This window comes from Artemia franciscana, unplaced genomic scaffold, assembly GCF_032884065.1.
Source record: "Artemia franciscana unplaced genomic scaffold, ASM3288406v1 PGA_scaffold_60, whole genome shotgun sequence".
In the NCBI taxonomy this organism is placed as follows: domain Eukaryota; kingdom Metazoa; phylum Arthropoda; class Branchiopoda; order Anostraca; family Artemiidae; genus Artemia; species Artemia franciscana.
The window spans coordinates 420,768-440,248 of NW_027062699.1; the positions used below are offsets into that span (position 1 = coordinate 420,768).

At 34.0% G+C, this 19,481-nt stretch overlaps 1 protein-coding gene and 1 long non-coding RNA gene across 11 annotated transcripts in view; both read right to left on the reverse strand.

Annotated features, from left to right (window-relative positions):
• LOC136042071 (uncharacterized) overlaps positions 1–7,101 on the reverse strand; it is an 84,808-nt gene extending 77,707 nt beyond the window's left edge. Inside the window, exon 1 of the long non-coding RNA XR_010621159.1 lies at positions 4,805–7,101. This is a non-coding gene — a long non-coding RNA (uncharacterized LOC136042071). The remainder of the gene's footprint in view (positions 1–4,804) is intronic.
• Positions 1–19,481, reverse strand: part of LOC136042072 (uncharacterized) — a 522,356-nt gene that overhangs the window by 229,358 nt on the left and 273,517 nt on the right. The gene's annotated exons all lie outside the window — the stretch shown is intronic.

Here is a 19,481-nt window from a genome sequence, read left to right on the forward strand (position 1 = left end):
TTAAAACAATTAAAAGCTTTAGCGTAAAGAGCGAGGGATTGCAGAGGGGACAACCCATTTCATATACGGAGTAATTTCTGTTCGTTTTAAGTTTTAATGTCGCTCCTTACTTTCAGTTTAAAAAACTAGTTTTTTTTTTTAATTCATACAAAACCTTTCAAACCTGTTTATTTGTATCAAGAAAAGTTGAAGTGCTAACAAGCAGTGTGCTTCCACTTTGGTGATCTCCCATCTAAAATTCTAAAATTATATTCTGTTTTGGAGCGTGTTTAGCGGGAGGACTGTTTCATTGTGTTGCGAGAGGAACACTTTGTTTTTGTCCCGTTTTTTTTTTTTTTTTTTCTATGCCGCCGATCCCGGCTTATTCCTGGAAACTGGTAATGGTCTAACCTGTGCGGTTTTTAAGGAAAGTATGGACCTCAGGCCGGATTGATGAATATAACATTACATTTTGGAAAGCTCCGCAGAACTCTTGCCTGGGGCCAAAAAGGATGGTTTTTGCTTGTCTACGAGCCAGAGCCTATGGTGTGAGAAGTGAAGTGGAGTTATATAGCCTATGTCAGAGAAGAGCACCTGAAGTTGTGCAGTCAAGCTTTCGTTTCATCACACCATGCTTCTGCTTTCGAGTGGAATGCTCCGTTCTAGCAGGCACCACTTTCAAATTGAAGATGGACTAAAATCTATAAGTGTTAAATTTATGCGGCAGATACCCGGACCCACAGCCAATATATCTTCTTTGAGTAATAAATAGAAAAATTTACAGAAGCAAAAAAGCGGCATTTTCCCACGGGTCCGAAAGTGCTGCCGTGATTTCGGCTGGGTTTATCATTTGTTTTTTCGGACTTGGGATTGAGGTAGAGAAATGTTATCAGATGTACCTCTTAAACTTTAAAAGTTCTGTCATTGCTAAAGAAATTGGAGCTTATCCTTTGCTCCTTTCAAAGTGGTGACGTTAAAAAGTTGGCCTACGGCAAAAAATCAACTTTTGAACTAAGACAGATATAATTTTGTTTTCGACGGCAATCGATAGCTCTTGATGAGCTGATCTAAGAATATGTCATCCATTTTTTGGTACAAAAAATTCTATCATGAGATATACTGTTTTGAAAGTTTCAAGGGGTTGACAACTTCAATAGTAGGGTACACTGAAACCAAAAATAGGCCGATACCAATTATGAGACAAGTAGAGGACTGGTAAGCAACAGTCGGCTGTTAGACCATAATTATCTTCGGCAATAAGGGGTTTGCAACTTTGACTAGTTGGTGTACCTAATATTTGTTTCCGGTGTATTTGATGGTAAGACCAATTTGGTTCCAGTGGTAAGACATGCAGGGGACTTGTAAGTAATAATCGTCTGTTATGCTACAATAATCTTCAGGGAAGATGGGTTTGTAACTTTTGCTAGTTGGTGTAGCCTACCCATACTCACTGTAACCTAGAATTAAGTGTTTACGCAACGGGTACAAACGATAACGTGTAACAATGAGGTAGTTTCGTAATAATTAGTGTCACCTGTGGTATTTTAATCCTAAAAAGTTACGGATAGCTTTATAATACCAACTAGATTATGTAAGATATTGTTCCAAGTTTTCATTCGTCAAGATGTCTACGATTGAAAAGGATAAAGTTCAACTGGCTGCAAAGTCAATTTAGTCCCTTCTTTCGATATTATTTTGTAGTTGTTGTTTTTTCAACGCTGAGGAATAGCCTTTGATCTTGTGATTACTGATCGCGTTCTTCTTTGAACATAACGTTTTAAAAGCTTCGATAGGCTGACAACTTCAGCGTTTAACCGATAGCAAAGAAACAAAACCAAAGTGTTGCTCTTGCAACACTTTATTCGGCGAAGCCAGAGAAAAGTTGCTGCAACACTTCACGCTGCTCAGGCAACGTAGGTCTAGCTTAGATTTAAACAAATCTTCTGGATTTTCTGAGGGAATTATCATTTTGAATTTGAACTTGTGAAGACATTCCTAACTACTTCATAATGCAGGGGTGCTAATCCATGGGAACATGGGGGAGGGTAAGGATTTTATCAAGTTACAAGAAGCTATTAAAACCCTTGAAGTACGGGGGGGGTATTTGAATTCGTTTAAATTATAATACCCAAAAAGGGTTTATGACGGAAACCCCTTTGTCCAATTCTTGCTAAAATTTCAATCACTCCCCCTCCTCTTGTTGACGCTGCCGTACTTGGCTAAGGGAGCACCATTTCCTCAGTCAATCAATGAAATTAGGGTAGGCTACTTATCTATTATAGCGACAACACTCAAGAAGTGGAGTTAGGTTAATCCTAAAGAAATATACCTAAGCATGATGAAAATATAATACTTTAGACATAAAATTGAGCTATATATTTGCAAATTAGAAGAGGTGAGGGAAAAGCATAGAATTGTTTTCTAAAGTCATACTGTCCAAATAGTTTACCCCCCCCCCCTCACTAATGTGCTATCCTTGCGTTGCGGTTTTGTTGTTTCTCCGGAATCTTGAGAAAATACTTGACATAATACGGAAAAGTCCGTGTCAGTTAATCACAATGGGTAATTTTAATGTAAATTTGACGGATTCGAATTCTTCGGCTTCAGTTGATTTTCTTTCAACCATGCTTGCCGCAGGAACTCTACCAACTACATCCATCCCCACACGAGTAACTAATGTTACGGCTTCTTTGATTGACAATATCTTCTCTACCCTTAGATTGAAGGAGAACTCAGTTTTAGTTAGTGATATCTCCGATCATTCCAATATATTCTCGGTTCAGCTTTAAACAGGGTAAGAATGACCAAGCTCAAGAGTTGCCTCTTCGATTCCTAGGTTTGGTGAGAAAAAGTTGCTTTTTCTTGGGTCTAAATTGGCGGAAAGTTCGTGGATCTAGTTTGATAATGATAAGGGTTTTTCTTGTTTATTTGAGTTTTTTTATGGAATAGTAAAAGAGGTTATTCCTAGCATTTGTAAAGTAGCACCTTCTAATCCTAGGTCTAAAAGAATTGTTCCCCTAACCCATGGGACGACATCCGGACTTCTCAAAAGCTGGAGAAAGAAAAATAATCTCTGGATGGCTTATAAATGCACTACACTTTAAGCGATTGCTATTCATTTATGTCAATTCAAGTTTTACCAGAATATATATAATTCCTTGTGTAGTAAAGCCAAATCTCTATTTTGTCTAAATAAATTTGCTGCGTGAGGCAATGATATTCGTAAAACTTGAAAAGTAATAAATTATGTGCTAGAGCCCAGTTCTCAATATAGCTCTTTATCTTTGAGTCTGGTCATTGGTGATGAAGCTGTAGAGGGTGAGCTTAATATCCAAGAAGCATCCACTTCATTCTACGCTAGTGTTGGTAAGAATCAAAGTGAAGAATTTGATCAAAGTGGGTGCCCCCCCCCCAAAGATGCTACTTCCTCTGCCAAACTCTACCATGGTGCCTGGGGCAGCAACCTCGGTTGCCCCCGCCTTCCTTCAAACGGCTCTGCATATAATTTTTAAGGGTTGTTTCGCAGTTTTTGGTTATGGAGAATTGTTAATGGATTTTAGAGAATGTATTTAGTTCGTCAACATTTTAACAAAAAGGAAAAACTAAAATTACTAAAAACCGAATTTTGAATGTTTACTAAAATTTGTATAACGATTTTAATTCCTGGAAATTTCTGCAAATCAAGGTTCAATATTTTATTTAACAAATTTATCTTGTCTTATAATCTAAAGAAAAAGAATAAGAAATGCTCTATTTTAATAAAGTGTAAACCAAGTATTCAAAAGACTTAATGCTTAGTTGCCAGAATCCTGTTGGTAATAATTTCTGTTTCGTTTTAAGTTCGACTTTAGGAAGCTAAGTAGTTAGGTATGCATTTATTTCAACCAAAAAAGATTATATAAATTATACTACAATAAACATTATGCTGCTCAGTTTAGGGACCTAAAATGCCCTTGTTTTGCGGCGAAACAACAACATATAGATGATAACTTATCCATTCAAGATCAAAGAAATACGCGAAAAGAAAAAAAAAAACAGACGAAAAACTATACAGTCTCAAAACAGCCATTTCTCATCTAAAAAAAGGGTAAAAACCAGAGGGATAAATTTTAACCACTATAATTTACAAACTATCTAATAAATACTTTTTCATTCTTCCTTAGTAACATAAGGTTTTCAGACCACCTAACACTCTCTGGGATATAGGAAAAAGCCCATATATTCCTATATTAGTTCCAAATGTCAACACCAACATCTTTAACCATAAATCCAGATCTTTGGAAGAAGCAAGCGTTCCGAGCATTTATAGCTTCATCATCAATTCAAGGTTTTTTGGAGATATCTTGTTCTTTTTTTCTAGTAGGCTTCAAGGGGCAAGTAGGCTCAAATATTGGGGTATTTATTCTAAGAAAATTGTCGAGGGCACGCGAGGGATCCGATTCCTCTTACACTTTCTTCCACGACAGTACGCTTATTTCTTCGCGGAAATTACGTAAATTTGCCAGGCAAGATCTCTTTTAAGTTTACACCTAGTGTTTTCATATTTCAGGCTCCTTTGCTTTATCATACATGTAACAAATCAGATCCCGGATGAATAACATCAAGTTTTAAAAAATCTAAATTATAACTGTTCACAAATCAAAATTAAAATCGCCAATGATTATGCAATCATTTTTTATTCAGACAGAAGTTTACATAAATAATCATCAAATAAATCAAGGAACTCAACCGAGGGAGTAGGCTACTTGGTGGCTTATAAACCAAACAAATTACTATCTTTTCATCCTTACGAATTGCAATTGTACTGAACAAATTTCAGCCTTACCTTCAATCCAAAGGCATAAATCATCCTTCTCTTCAAGTTGTATTTCATTTTTCATCAAAAAAGACAAACCTCCTTGTCTCATCCGATTTCTCACCTTTGAAATCATTTGGTAACCTGGAAAAATGTAAGACGAGAAACAGGTGTCCATGGGCAAAAACGTTTCACAAAGACCTAATTCATCAACACTACTATTCATAACCGACAAAAAATTTCAATATCCTCAGACGACGACGTAATGTGGCAATTCAATTCAGACACATGAAAACTCTCAATTTTTTTCTGTGTCGGAAAATCATTTGTGATGTATTGACTTTTCAAACAGTTCGTGGTAACGAACTGTAGTAAGGAGTTCTAACAGGAGCGACCCGGCTCAATAGTAAACGAAATTCTAAAAAAACGGAACCGTATTTCAAACATTCAAACTGGAGCGACCCGGCTCAATAGTAAACGAAATTCTAAAAAACGGGATTTTGATGCTAAAATATACATCAAAAGAATCAGATTTTTATGGTGATTTTAAATATATAAATTTCATCAAATTTAGTCTTTGTCATCAGAAGTTACGAGCCTGAAAAAATTTACCTTATTTTAGAAAATAGGGAAAGTTTTATGAAACTGAAAAAGTTTATGATACCTTGGATGTGAAGGAAGATTTGTTTAGTGAGGAAGAATTAGCGACAGTACTAGAAGGATTAAAAAATAATAAGGCCCCAGGTGCTGATAGTAGCCTATGATTAATGAGTTCCTTAAATATGGTGGCTCTGAGGTTAGGAATAAGCTACTGAAGATTATGAACATGATTTTTCAAAAAGGGGAAGTACCCGATGATTTTAGGAAAACCTTAATTAAACCACTGTATAAGAAAGGTGACAAGAGTGAGTGTCGTAATTATCGAGGCATTAGTCTGGTTTCTGTAGGTAGCAAATTACTGAGTAATATGATACTTTTTAGACTGAGACATGCTGTAGACAAAGTTTTAAGGGAAGAACAATGCGGTTTTAGAAAAGGTAGATGATGTGTCGACCATGTTTTCACTCTTAGGTTAATAATTGAGAAGTCCCTTCGTTGTCAAACACCTTTGGTCCTTAGTTTTATCGATTCTGAGCAAGCTTTCGATTCTGTTGATAGAACAGGGTTAACAAAGGTCTTATCGTTTATATGGTATACCAGAAAAATACATTAAAGTGATTTGCGCTATGTACGAGAATAATACTGCTGCGGTTAAGGTAGGAAACGAGGTTAGCAACTGGTTTTGTATTAAATCAGGAGTTAAGCAGGGTTGTGTTCTATCCCCCTTTATATGGATCATTTTGATGGACTTCGTCTTAAGGAGCACAGGAAAGGCAATTGGAGACCATGGAATCAAATGGGGAGGAAGAACGCTCCTGGACTTAGATTATGCTGATGATTTAAGCATATTAGATGAAAGTGTGAGCAAAATGAATGAATTTTTAGAGGTTTTACGAGTTCAGGGTGCTAAAATAGGCTTGAAAATTAATGTTAAGAAGACTAAGTCACTAAGGCTAGGAATAAATGAAGATGAACAGGTGACATTAGGTAACGAAAAGATTGATCAGGTTGGGAGCTTCAGTTACCTTGGTAGTATTATTCGTAAAGATGGTGGAGCAGTGAAGATGTTAGAAGTAGAATAGCTAAAGCTCAGGGTGTTTTTTCACAGCTAAAAAAAGTTTGGAAGAATAGAAAGATAAGCCTACAAACCAAGATTAGAATATTGGAAGCTACAGTGATGACAGTGGTCAAATATGGCTCTGAAGCATGGGCACTCCGAAAAGCAGATGAAAATTTACTAGATGTTTTCCAGAGAAATTGCCTACGGATTGTTCTGGGTACCCGGCTGACTAACCGTATTTCAAACATTCAAACAGGAGCGACCCGGCTCAATAGTAAACGAAATTCTAAAAAACGGAACCGTATTTCAAACATTCAAACAGGAGCGACCTGGCTCAATAGTAAACGAAATTCTAAAAAACGGAATTTTGATGCTAAAATATACATCAAAAGAATCAGATTTTTATGGTGATTTTAAATATATAAATTTCATCAAATTTAGTCTTTGTCATCGAAAGTTACGAGCCTGAAAAAATTTACCTTATTTTAGAAAATAGGGAAAAAGATCCCCTAAAAGTCACAGAATCTTAACGAAAATCACACCATCGCATTCGGCGTATCAGAGAACCCTATAGCAAAATTTTCAAAGTCCTATCTACAAAAATGTGGAATTTCGTATTTTTTGCCAAAAGACAAATCACTGGTGCGTGTTTATTTTTTTTTCTTTTCCCCAGGGGTCTTCGTATCGACCAAGTGGTCCTAGAATGTCGCAAGAGGGCTCATTTTAACGGAAATGAAAAGTTCTAGTGCCCTTTTTAAGTGACCAAAAAAACTGGAGGGCACCTAGGCCCCCTCCCACGCTCATTTTTTCTCCAAAGTCGACAGATCAAAATTTTGAGATAGCCATTTTGTTTCGCATAGTCAAAAACCTTAATAACTATGTCTTTGGGAATGACTTATTCCCCCACGGTCCCTGGGAGAGGGGCTGCAAGTTACAAACTTCGACCAGTGTTTACATATAATAATGGTTATTGGGAAGTGTACAGTCGTTTTCAGGGGATTTTTTTTTGGTTTTGGGGGTGGGGTTGAGGGGAGGGGGCTATGTGGGAGGATTTTTCCTTGGAGAAATATGTCATGGGGGAACAGAAATTCAATGAAAAGGGCGCAGGATTTTCTAAAATTACTATAAAAAAAACAATGAAAAAATAAACATGGAAAAGTTTTTTTTCAATTGAAAGAAAAGAGTAGCATTAAAACTTAAAACGAACAGAGATTATTACGCGTATTTGGGGCTCTAAAAATACTTTAGCATACAGAGCGAGGTATTTAGGAGGAGATAAATACCTCGCTCTTTATGCTATAATGTTTTTAGTAATTTCAACTATTTATTCTACGGCCTTTCTGATTCATGGGTCATTCTTAAAGAATTTGGACAAAACTTACGATTTAGTGTAAAGAGCGAGGTATTAACGAGGGTACAAACCCCCTCATATACATAATAAAAATTAAAGAATATAAAAGTTTGTTACGTAAGTTAATTCTAAAGATACGTATATGTTTTGCTAATAAAAAAATTTGTTAAAAATTTAAATTAATAGTTGCCTTTTTATGTAACCGAAAAATTGCATGGCAACTTGGCCTCCTTCCCCATCCCTTATTTCTCAAAATCGTCTGATCAAAACTAAGAGAAAGCCATTTAGCCAAAAAAGGAATTAATATGCAAATTTCTTTTTAATAATTTACGTGTGGAAAGTCAAAATCAAACATGCATTAATTCAAAAACGTTCAGAAATTAGATAAAAAAAACTAGTTTTTTTAACTGAAAGTAAGGAGCGACATTAAAACTTAAAACGAACAAAAATTACTCCGTATATGAAATCGATTGTCCCCTCCGCAATCCCTCACTCTTTACGCTAAAGTTTGACTCTTTGCCACAATTCTGCTTTTTAAAACAATTAAAAGCTTTAGCGTAAAGAGCGAGGGATTGCGGAGGGGACAATCCATTTCATATACAGAGTAATTTCTGTTCGTTTTAAGTTTTAATGTCGCTCCTTACTTTCAGTTAAAAAAACTAGTTTTTTATGTATTCTTTCTGGCTCGGGGCATTTCCCAATACTAGCTTGAGCAATTTTACAGTCTAAATTTCATTGACATCTAAAGCTTCATTTTCTAGCTCATCCAACCGATCCTTCTTGTATAACGACACTACTAATTACTAAGAAATAAAAACAATATAAACTGTTCTAATTCCTTTTTTTTTTAAATAAAAAAAAAACTAAACACTTAGATTTGAATATACATTACTTGACTTGAATATATACTTTAATCTTCATGCGTTTTAAAATTTATTTAATCATCAGTATCAGTATTTTTATATGCACTTTCTGTGTTATTATTTGTTTTAGATTTGATTCGTTTTGGGTTTCGTTTATTCTTTCAGATGGTAGTTTTTTTTACCTTCTAAATTTGAATCATTAAAAGGCTTTATTTTTTTCATCTTTGGTTTTAATTTTGAATATCTTTGCTTTTCTCTGAGAGACCTCTTTGCAGGTACTCTTGCTTTTAAATCAATTTAGGTTTGCCTTTTTTATTCAAAGTTCTATTATTGATCAATATGAAGTATTTTTTTTTCTTATAGACGTGTCCACAGCGTCATATGTATAAGGCTTTTTTTGCATAAACATTTTTCTAAGGCAGTGTTCTGACTATTGTAAGGACCTTAAGGCAATACTCAAAGATCTAAAGGAATTATTTTGATATTATCTGTTTAAAATTATTTCAAAAAGTTAAATTTTTCTAAGTCTCCAATAGGACCAACGATTATTTGTTTGCTTTACAGTATCTTTTTAAGCCTGTCATAAAAAAAAGTAGAAACGTCGTAATAACGATAACGAACTGTACTTAAGGATCATACTGGGATAATACCAACCAAAATTTGTAGAAAAGTTATACATCAAAAACATATGCATCAAAGGAATCTGTTCTTTAAATGTTTTCAAATATAAAAAAAAATTGCCAGGTATAAACTCACGGATCAAAAGCTAAAAGCCTGAGGATATTTGCCTCCAGAGCCATATCTAGCATTTTTAATTTTCCTTCACCAGTTATTTTATTTATTTTTATTTGGAGGGGAAGGGCAGGAAAAGCTAGATAAGGGGTGGAAATCTTTCGAGGGGGTGGGATGGGAAAAAACTTCAAAAACAGACATTTTTTGACAATAGGAGGGGGTTCAATCCCTCTAAACCGCTAAGATACGGCCATGTTTGCCTGATTTTGAAAGAATTTGAAAAGAAAAAACGGAGAAAGTAAGTATTATTGATGTAAATTTCAGCATTCAATTGAGCACTTCAAAGAGCCTTATTTTAGAGGTTTTGCAATCCCTATTATAAATATTTGGGATACTGTATTTCTTAGGAGGATTATCACGGATGATTTTTATTTGCAAAATACCCCTAAAATTGGAGGCAAGGGGGGTACATGTTATTTTGGCATTGGAAAAAAAAGTTCTTAGGGATTCTTTATCACTTTTTGGGGGATTCTGAGAAATTTGAAGTGAAAACAACACAGGAGAGGCAAGGTTTTGGTTGCAAGATAATGAATCATGGGCTATACAAAATCCAAATATCTCTTTAGAGGAAGAAATTCATAGAATAATAAATTATTGGATTTCAAAATTATTGATGATTATCCCCTCTCCCTCCTCTGGTTCAAACAAATTTAGTATATTCGCTCCACACAACCTAGCTTGATGCTCACACTGTTTTTAATTGACTGAATGTATTATAATTGCCGATTTTGTATGTGTTTTCTAAGTAAAGGCCACCGTGTAAAGCGAAAACAAACATGTAGATTCATATCCTTCAAATAATAACAAATAATTTGCTTAATTGCATTCTTCTTTTGGCGATGACATTAAGTACATGCATACCTGGCTCTGTTCTAATTCTAACTGACAGCTAAAATGGACGGCATTCATCGACAATTCAGAACACTGCAGATACATAAATCTACATTGATTAAATTAATTGTTCAGTGTTAAATAAACTTACAGTGATTAAGACTGAGAAACTGGCTTCAACTCATGACAATTAGGGAAGAGAAAACACTTTCAAACAGTTCGTGGTAACGAACTGTAGTAAGGAGCGACCCGGCTCAATAGTAACCAAAACTCTAAAGAATTGAATTTTGATATCAATAGCTACATCAAAAGAATAGCATTTTAATGCTGATTTTAATTATATAAGTTTCATCAAGTTTAGTCCTACCCATCAAAAGTTACGAGCCTGGGAAAATTTGCCTTATTTATGAAAATAGGGGAAAACACCCCCTAAAAGTCGTAGGATCTTAACAAAAATGACACCATCAGATTCAGCGTATCAGAGAACCCTACTGTAGAAGTGTCAAGCTCCTATCTACAAAAATGTGGAATTTTGTATTTTTTGCCAGAAGACAAATCACGGGTGCGTGTTTATTTGTTTGTTTTTTTTTTCCCCAGGGGTCATCGTATCGACCAAGTGGTCCTAGAATGTCGCAAGAGGGCTCATTCTAACGGAAATGAAAAGTTCTAGTGCCCTTTTTAAGTGACCAAAAAATTTGGAGGGCATCTAGGCCCCCTCCCACGCTCATTTTTTCCCCAAAGTCAACGGATCAAAATTTTGAGATAGCCATTTTGTTCAACATAGTCGAAAACCACAATAACTATGTCTTTGGGGATGACTTACTCCCCCACAATCCCTGGGGGAGTTTGACTCTTTTCCACAATTCTACTTTTTAAAACAACTAAAAACTTTAGCGTAAAGAGCGAGGGACTGCGGAGGGGACAACCCATTTCATATACGGAGTAATTTCTGTTCGTTTTAAGTTTTAATGTCGCTCCTTCCTTTCAGCTAAAAAAATTAGTTTTTTTTTATTTAATTACATCTAGGGTTGATGGGTTGGGTTGATAGGGTTGAACAAGTAGATTCAACCATAAATCTAGGGTTGGGTTTAGTTGCTTTTAAGGTTTTTGATAAAATACCAAAAAGGGGACTTTTGAATTAAAATATCCCAAGGAAATATTTACAAATTAAGGGGTTGTAAAAAATACAAGACTACACATATCCCCAAAATTCCTCTCTAAACAGAATTCACAGAGCGGGGAGCTTAATGGAGAAAATACTACTGCTACTACTGCTGCTACTATTATCACTGCTTCTATTGCTGCTGCTGCCACTCAAACTAAGGCTACTACTATTAATTCTACTAGTACTACTACTTCTGCTACTGAAACAAAATCAATTTTGGATTTTTTCACTTTTTATCTTAATGAAAAAAGATTTATAGCTCTTAAGAAATAAATATCTCCAGGCCATATATTTATACTAAACTGACCATCCACGGTCTTTTCTTTTCAATACAGTACAAATTATGTTCTGGTCTTCAGAGGGTATGGGGGTTATCAGCTCTACTCATGTTAGTTTGTGCTCGTTTTATTTTTGACTTGGTTACTTATTGCTATTTCTGTTAATTATTTATTTATTTATTGTGATTTTTGGACGTTTTATTTTTGGAAGATTATTTGAATTTATTTTTGCTGATTTTTGGCTTAATGGAGCAAGAACTTCTTATCTTTTTTCTGAGACACTTGTTTTGTGTAAGAACTTTTTTTTTTAATTAGTCGAACATATATCGATAAAACTAGTGCAAGCAAATAATCTGATGATATTTTTATTTGTTTGTATGTTTAAAGAAAATTAGCGCTTTCGGTCCTAATTTTGATATAATGTAATTTTCGAGGAATTTCAGGCTCTTTTTCGAAATGACCATAAATTTGTTTTCGCAGTAAACTTCTACTTTTCAAAATCAACCGAAATAATAGTTACAATTCCTAAGTCAGTCCCAGATGGCATTTTTTTTCATTATCAATTTTTTTTTCAAAAAAACAAAAGACACATGAAAAGCGAAAGATAAAATTTGTCAACTAAAAGTAAGGAGCAAAAATTAAATTTGAAATGAATTTATATTGCTCTGTATAATACGTGTTCTTTCAGATTGAGATTCAGATTCATTTATTCAAAAATTCATATTCATCAAAATCTTCAACTTGCCCAAACGGAGAGACAAGCTCGACTACTGGGCAAGACATATCAATGATTTAACAATCCTCATTGACACAGAACAAACAAAAAATGAACCACTATTTCATAAAAAAAAAACCAAAAAAAACAGTATCTTGAATGAGAGTATTTCAGGTAGAGTAAGTGGAGTGAGGCCAAAATAAAATATAAAATAAAAAATTTTTACTAACCGTTCTTGGAAGCAGATTCCATTATATAACTTTTTAATTGTCTCTTGAAAGATTCTTTTGGTAACTCAACAAGTTTATTTAATGAATATTTGTTGGCTATTGATGGGATCATATACCGGATGTTGAAACGGGATCTTTTATTTTTCACCAGAGGTAGTTTATACGGGTTAACCCATCTAGTTATCAGTGAATTTTGATGTTTGGACAGTAAATCAAACAGTTCGTGGTAACGAACTGTAGTAAGGAGAGATCCGGCTCAATAGTAACCAAAACTCTAAAAAATTGAATTTTGATATAAATAGCTACATCAAAAGAATCGCATTTTAATGCTGATTTTAAATATATAAGTTTCATCAAGTTTAGTCTTAGCCATCAAAAGTTACGAGCCTGAGAAAATGTGCCTTATTTAGGAAAATAGGGGGAAACATCCCCTAAAAGTCGTAGGATCTTAACGAAAATGACATCATCAGATTCAGCGTATCAGAGAACCCTACTGTAGAAGTTTCAAGCTACTATCTACAAAAATGTGGAATTTTGCATTTTTTGCCAGAAGACAAATCACGGGTGCGTGTTTATTTGTTGTTTTTTTTTGTTTTTTTTTTCCCCAGGGGTCATCGTATCGACCAAGTGGCCCTAGAATGTCGCAAGAGGGCTCATTCTAACGGAAATGAAAAGTTCTAGTGCCCTTTTTAAGTGACAAAAAAAATTGGAGGGCATCTAGGCCCCCTGCCACGCTCATTTTTTTCCCAAAGTCAACGGATCAAAATTTTGAGATAGCCATTTTGTTTGGCATAGTCGAAAATCTTAATAACTATGTTTTTGGGGATGACTTACTCCCCCACAGTCCCTGGGGGAGGGGTTGCAAGTTACAAACTTCAACCAGTGTTTACATATAATAATGGTTATTGGGAAGTGTACAGACGTTTTCAGGGGGATTTTTTTGGTTTTGGGGGTAGGGTTGAGGGAGGGGGCTATGTGGGAGGATCTTTCCTTGGAGAAATGTGCCATGGGGGAAAATAATTCAATGAAAAGGGCGCAGGATTTTCTAGCATTACTATAAAAAAAAACAATGAAAAAATAAACATGAAAACGTTTTTTCAAATGAAAGTAAGGAATAGCATTGAAATTTAAAACAAACAGAGATTATTACGCATATGAAGGGTTCTAAAAATACTTTAGCATAAAGAGCGAGGTATTTAGGAGGAGATAAATACCTCGCTCTTTATGCTAAAATATTTTTAGTGATTTCAACTATTTATTCTACGACCTATTTGATTCAGGGGTCATTTTTAAAGAATTGGAACAGAACTTACGATTTAGTGTAAAGAGCGAGGTATTAACGAGGGTACAAACCCCCTCGTACACATAATAAAAATATAAGAATATAAAAGTTTGTTACGTAAGTTAATTCTTAAGTTACGTATATTTTTTACTAATAAAAACGTTCGTTGAATATTAAAAGTTCTAGTAGCCTTTTTAAGTAACCGAAAAATTGGAGGGCAGCTAGGCCTCCTTCCCCACCCCTTATTTCTCAAAATCGTCTGATCAAAACTAAGAGAAAGCCATTTAGCCAAAAAAAAATTAATATACTAATTTCATTTCAATAATTTATTTGCGGAGAGCCAAAATCAAACATGCATTAATTCAAAAACGTTCAGAAATTAAATAAAAAAAACTAGTTTTTTTAACTGAAAGTAAGGAGCGACATTAAAACTTAAAACAAACAGAAATTACTCCGTATATGAAATGGGTTGTCCCCTCCGCAGTCCCACGCTCTTTATGCTAAAGTTTTTAGTTGTTTTAAAAAGTAGAATTTTGGCGAAGAGTCAAACTTTAGCGTAAAGAGCGAGGGACTGCGGAGGGGACAACCCATTTCATATACGGAGTAATTTCTGTTCGTTTTAAGTTTTAATGTGTCTCCTTACTATCAGTTAAAAAAACTAGTTTTTGTTATTTAATTCTGGTCAAAAACAAATTATGTACATGCTGAATCTTAAAAAAACCAACTAGATAATAGCAGATGAGATTTCTGTGTAAGAGTCATTATGTCTAGAAACAGGTAAGAAGTACGTGTTTCAGAGTGGAGATCTGTACTCCTCGGGTGTTGTAAAAACTTATTTAGAATTCGAATAGCTTTGTTTTGTTGGGCTTGTAGCGGTTTAATATGTGATTTAAAAGTCAGCAAAATATAGCTGAGCAATATTGGAGGTGTGCATCAATTAGGCAAAAATATAGGATTCTTAGAACCTTATATGAGAATAAAAATTTTAGTCGGTGGAGCAAACCTATATTTCTTCATAATTTTAGTCTCAACAACGAAATATGTGTTTTAAAATTCATGGTAGGGTCAAAAACGATACCTAAATATTTTGCTGTATATACTCTTTTGATTTCTTGAATAGTACCAATGGTAGTTTTATTCAGAGAAATATTTTTCAACTTTTGATTTGATCTTCCATAAATAATAAATTCTGTTTTAACAAAATTAGGGACAAGTTTGTTAATTTGGAACCGATTTGTGATGGATTTTGCAACTTCAATCAGTTTTTCTTTCAGTGCATCTAATGTTGGTGCTTTTAAACTTGCTGCAGTATCATCCGCAAACATAATTGTTAATGCATTTACAGGAGTAGATTTAGGGAGATCATTTATATATATTAAAAATAATAGAGGTCCTAAAATTGAACCTTGCCGTACACTGATATTATTATTCGAATTATCAGATGAATATTCACCATCAATATTTACCACAAACCTTCGATTGTGCAAATATGACTTGATTAATTTTTAAGGTACTCCTCTTATTCCCGTATTTTCAAGTTTTTAAATAGAATTTCGTGATTTAAAGTGTCGAAAGCTTTCTTAATATCAAACAACAATGTAGCTGCTAAACAATCATCATCTAAAGCATCATTAATGAAAATATGTGTTGCGGCGACGGCATCTTCTGTCGATCTAACTTTTAAAAAACCAAACTGGAACTTCGAAAAAAAAAATATCTTTTCCAGAAATGATGTAAGTCTATACTTCATTATTTTTTCAAAAACTTTAGGCAGTGGGGAAAGGAGTGCAATAGGACGGTAATTATTGGGATCTTGAGCCTCACCTTTTTTAAATATAGGGATTATTTTAGCCTTTTTCAGAAGATCAGGGAAGACACCATTTTTTATGCTCGTATTTATAACATGTGCAAGAGGTTCATATATTACTCCTGATATTTTATTTAAAAGATTTGTCGATATATCATTTACTGAAGCCGAATATCCTCTCTTTAAATCACTAATAGCTTTTTGGTATTCATCAAATGATACTGGTAGCATATAGAATGATTTATCTTCCTCTTGGGGCAAACAAAGTGTATAATCTGATGACTCTTGCAAAGATCTCATTTATCACGCAAGATTTCCCACATTTTCTGCTGGGACGCAGCTGAAGATATTTCCTTCTCATAATAATTTCTTTCACTTTCTCTCAAAGTTGTAATCAGAGTATTTTTGTACAATTTGAATTTCTGGATGTTTTCTTCAGACGGATAGTAGCATTTAATTTTGTATAGTCTATTTTTTTCATTAATACATTTTAACAGTCTCGGGGATATCCATGGTTTTTGTGGCATTGACTTGGGTGTTTTCCTTTTAACTTTTGGACATATATCATTATAAACATCATTAAATGATTTATAAAACATTTCCAATGCCTTGTTTGCATCCTCAGTACTGACTACTTCCTTCCAATCTATATCTCCTAGCTTAATAATTAAAGGCGCAATTTATTCATCATTTACTATTCGACCTGTTTTTTCATTACGTTTATTTTTTTTAGATCTGGCCAAATTAAATTCAGAAATTATCACACCGCGATCTGAAATATCGTTTAATATGACAAAAGTTGAAAAACAAATACTATTAGAAAAAATATTATCAATTAATGTTGCTCCATTATCATCTATACGAGTTGTAATCAGACATGATGGGAGCAGTCTTTGAAAAAGTATTAGTTCTAAAAATTCTCTTATCTTAGAATCATTTTGCTTTGCTTGAATTTTCATTAGGTCTAGGTTGAAATCACCAAAAATAAATATTTGCCTATTCATTTGTGATATTCTATTTAACAGAATTTCAAATTACATCAAAAATTGATCTATGCTTCCGGAAAGTGGGCAATATAAAAATATCATAATTGTTGATTTTTTATTAACTTCACATTCCAGAATACACGTTTCAAAAATTATTTCTACATTCCAACTCATTAGGTCTCGTCTTATTTTTGATTTTAACTCTTTTTTATGATAAATCCTAATCCACCATGCTGATGGTGTTTTCTACTCTCATGAACAAAATCATAATCAAGAAACATTACATCATTAATATTCCTATCATTTAAGAAAGTTTCGTTTACCGCTAAAGCTTCAATTTTATTTTTATTAATTATGTCATTTATGAACTCAATGCTACTAAGTAAACCTCTGCAATTAAAACAAGAAAAAAGTGCATTACTGCATGTGTGGATATAATCATCCATAAATAAATATTTGTTTTTCGGGCTATCTTCCAAAATTACTGCTTCATCGTCCTTCACATCCCTCATGCATTCCAGTATATCAAAAGGATTTTCCTCTAGCAGTTTAGTTCTGCTTGCAAGATCAGGTTAATTATGTAAACTCAATATCATAAATCAACAAAAAAGCCTCACTCCAGTTAATCAACAATTTAACAAAAGACCACTCAAAAAAGAAAACTAAGCTAAGCACATATAACAACCGCACACGTCGGAGAATTCCATTGCGTTTCAGTGGAAGCATGTTCATTCTCTCTCATTCAACAGAGAACACGCACATTTTGGAAACAATGTGCGCACACCAATACATATTTGTGCATTTATATAATGACTATTATGAACAAATCCTAACAAATCACTAATAATGAAAAAAAAATATCACAATTTATTCGACTGGTGGGACGTTATACCACTTCTTTTTTTGTTTCACTCCGTCTTGGTCTATGTAGCATAATGTGGGTGGGATCCTTGCAACAAATACTTTATCCTTCATTTCTTTCTTTTTTTGATTCAGCGTAGCGCGAATCTCCCTGCAGGTTTTACTAACATCATCACTCTCTCAAAACTATAACATCTATACTCTCAAAGCTCTAGAAAAAGATACATCTCATTCAACGTCAACGGCCTTGCGTTTGAAAGGCATTTATTAAAGAAGTGTGACAAAAGTCAAGCCTTAGGGTAAAGAGCAAAAAGGGACGAAGGTGCAGCTCCCTTATAAGCAAAGTAATATCTGTTACTTACCGTACTTTACATTCAGTTGAAAAATCTTTTTTTGTCATATAATTTCTAACTCAATTCAAATCATGCCAGGAAACCTCCCACCTGTAAAATTTCTCAAGAAAATTCCCCCAGAAAATTTCAACTCCAAGTACAATTTTCCCTTTGGAGAATTCCTCCCGCAGGAAATAATCTCCCGCAAAAGGTCTCCGCTGTATAACTAAACTGGGTCTCTGCTGTTTAATGTTATGAGAGGTTTGGTAACGATTCATGGCAAATACGCATAAGATATACATTGTGAAAAATTGCAAAAATAAATTTACAGTTACAGAGACATACTTATTTCGAGTACTTGATAATATTAAAACTAACTTAGTGAAAATAGTTCACCCCCCCCCCCAAAAAAATGAAGCTTATAAAAATGTAAACTAGTGCGCTTAGAAGTTGTATGCTTGTTAATTTTGAGTTATATCTTAATAGTAATGTAACACACTTTGGATTTGGGTAAACCATTCAAAAGCCGACATTAATCTTACACAGTAAAATAATAATAATAATAATAACAATAATAATAATAATAATAATAATAATAATAATAAAGATATAAATGTGGCAGCTGTATTGCCAAGGATCTTTCACATGTCACATGTTCGGTCCATTTTGGCAGTTTTCTAAAATTACATGGAGGGCGGGGGCAAATATAAGATATGAGAAAAAGGTAAGAATTTTTGCCTGAGGGACCTTCCTCAATGAAGCTTCCCATTCAGTGAAATCTGTTAATATGGGGACAGTGAGTATGTTGTCCGTCTTATATTTTTTTCCAACCCCTTAATTCAGAAAATATTTTCTTGGGTAATTTATTGACAAATGTCTTTTTTGGTATTTTATCAAAAACCTTGAAAACGAAAAAATTAGTCTGGCCGTAGATTTTGAAAAAAATACATTTTGCCCTTTTCCAACTGTCAAGAATTGAAGCAAATTTGTCAGTTTGTATTGTAGATGAATGCCGTCCATTTTCATGGTTGCAGCGGTAGCAGCATCCTTGTAAAGAGCGAGCTCCAGCCATGGTAACCAAAAGTCAAAAAACACGTTTTGAAAAAAACTACCTGGTGAAATAAATTGTCATTTGACATTGACTCTAGAATGGTAGCTATTTTTACGGTTTGTCTTAAAAGTAAAAGTTAATTGCGAAAAGAAATCTATGGTGATTTCAAAAAAAGCCTGAAACCCCTAAAAAAAGGCTTCAGATGAAAATGAAAAGTGCATCATTGGAATCAGCATGGTCCAAAACCTCATTGAGGGAAATTACAGTCTCCCTCTTTGAACAACAAGGAAAATTAATCTTTTGTATGGGTAGCATTGATCTTTCCTCCGTTTTTTTTTTTTTTTTTTTTTGTATTTTCGTTTTTTTCAGCAAGCCTAGCGGACTACCAGAGCGTCATAGAGAGATGTTTAATCGCTTTTTCAAAATATTTTGCTCATATTTAAGTGTTTTTTTTTATAAATTCCGTCATCTACAAGCTCCAAATGGCACTGAAAATGGCACTT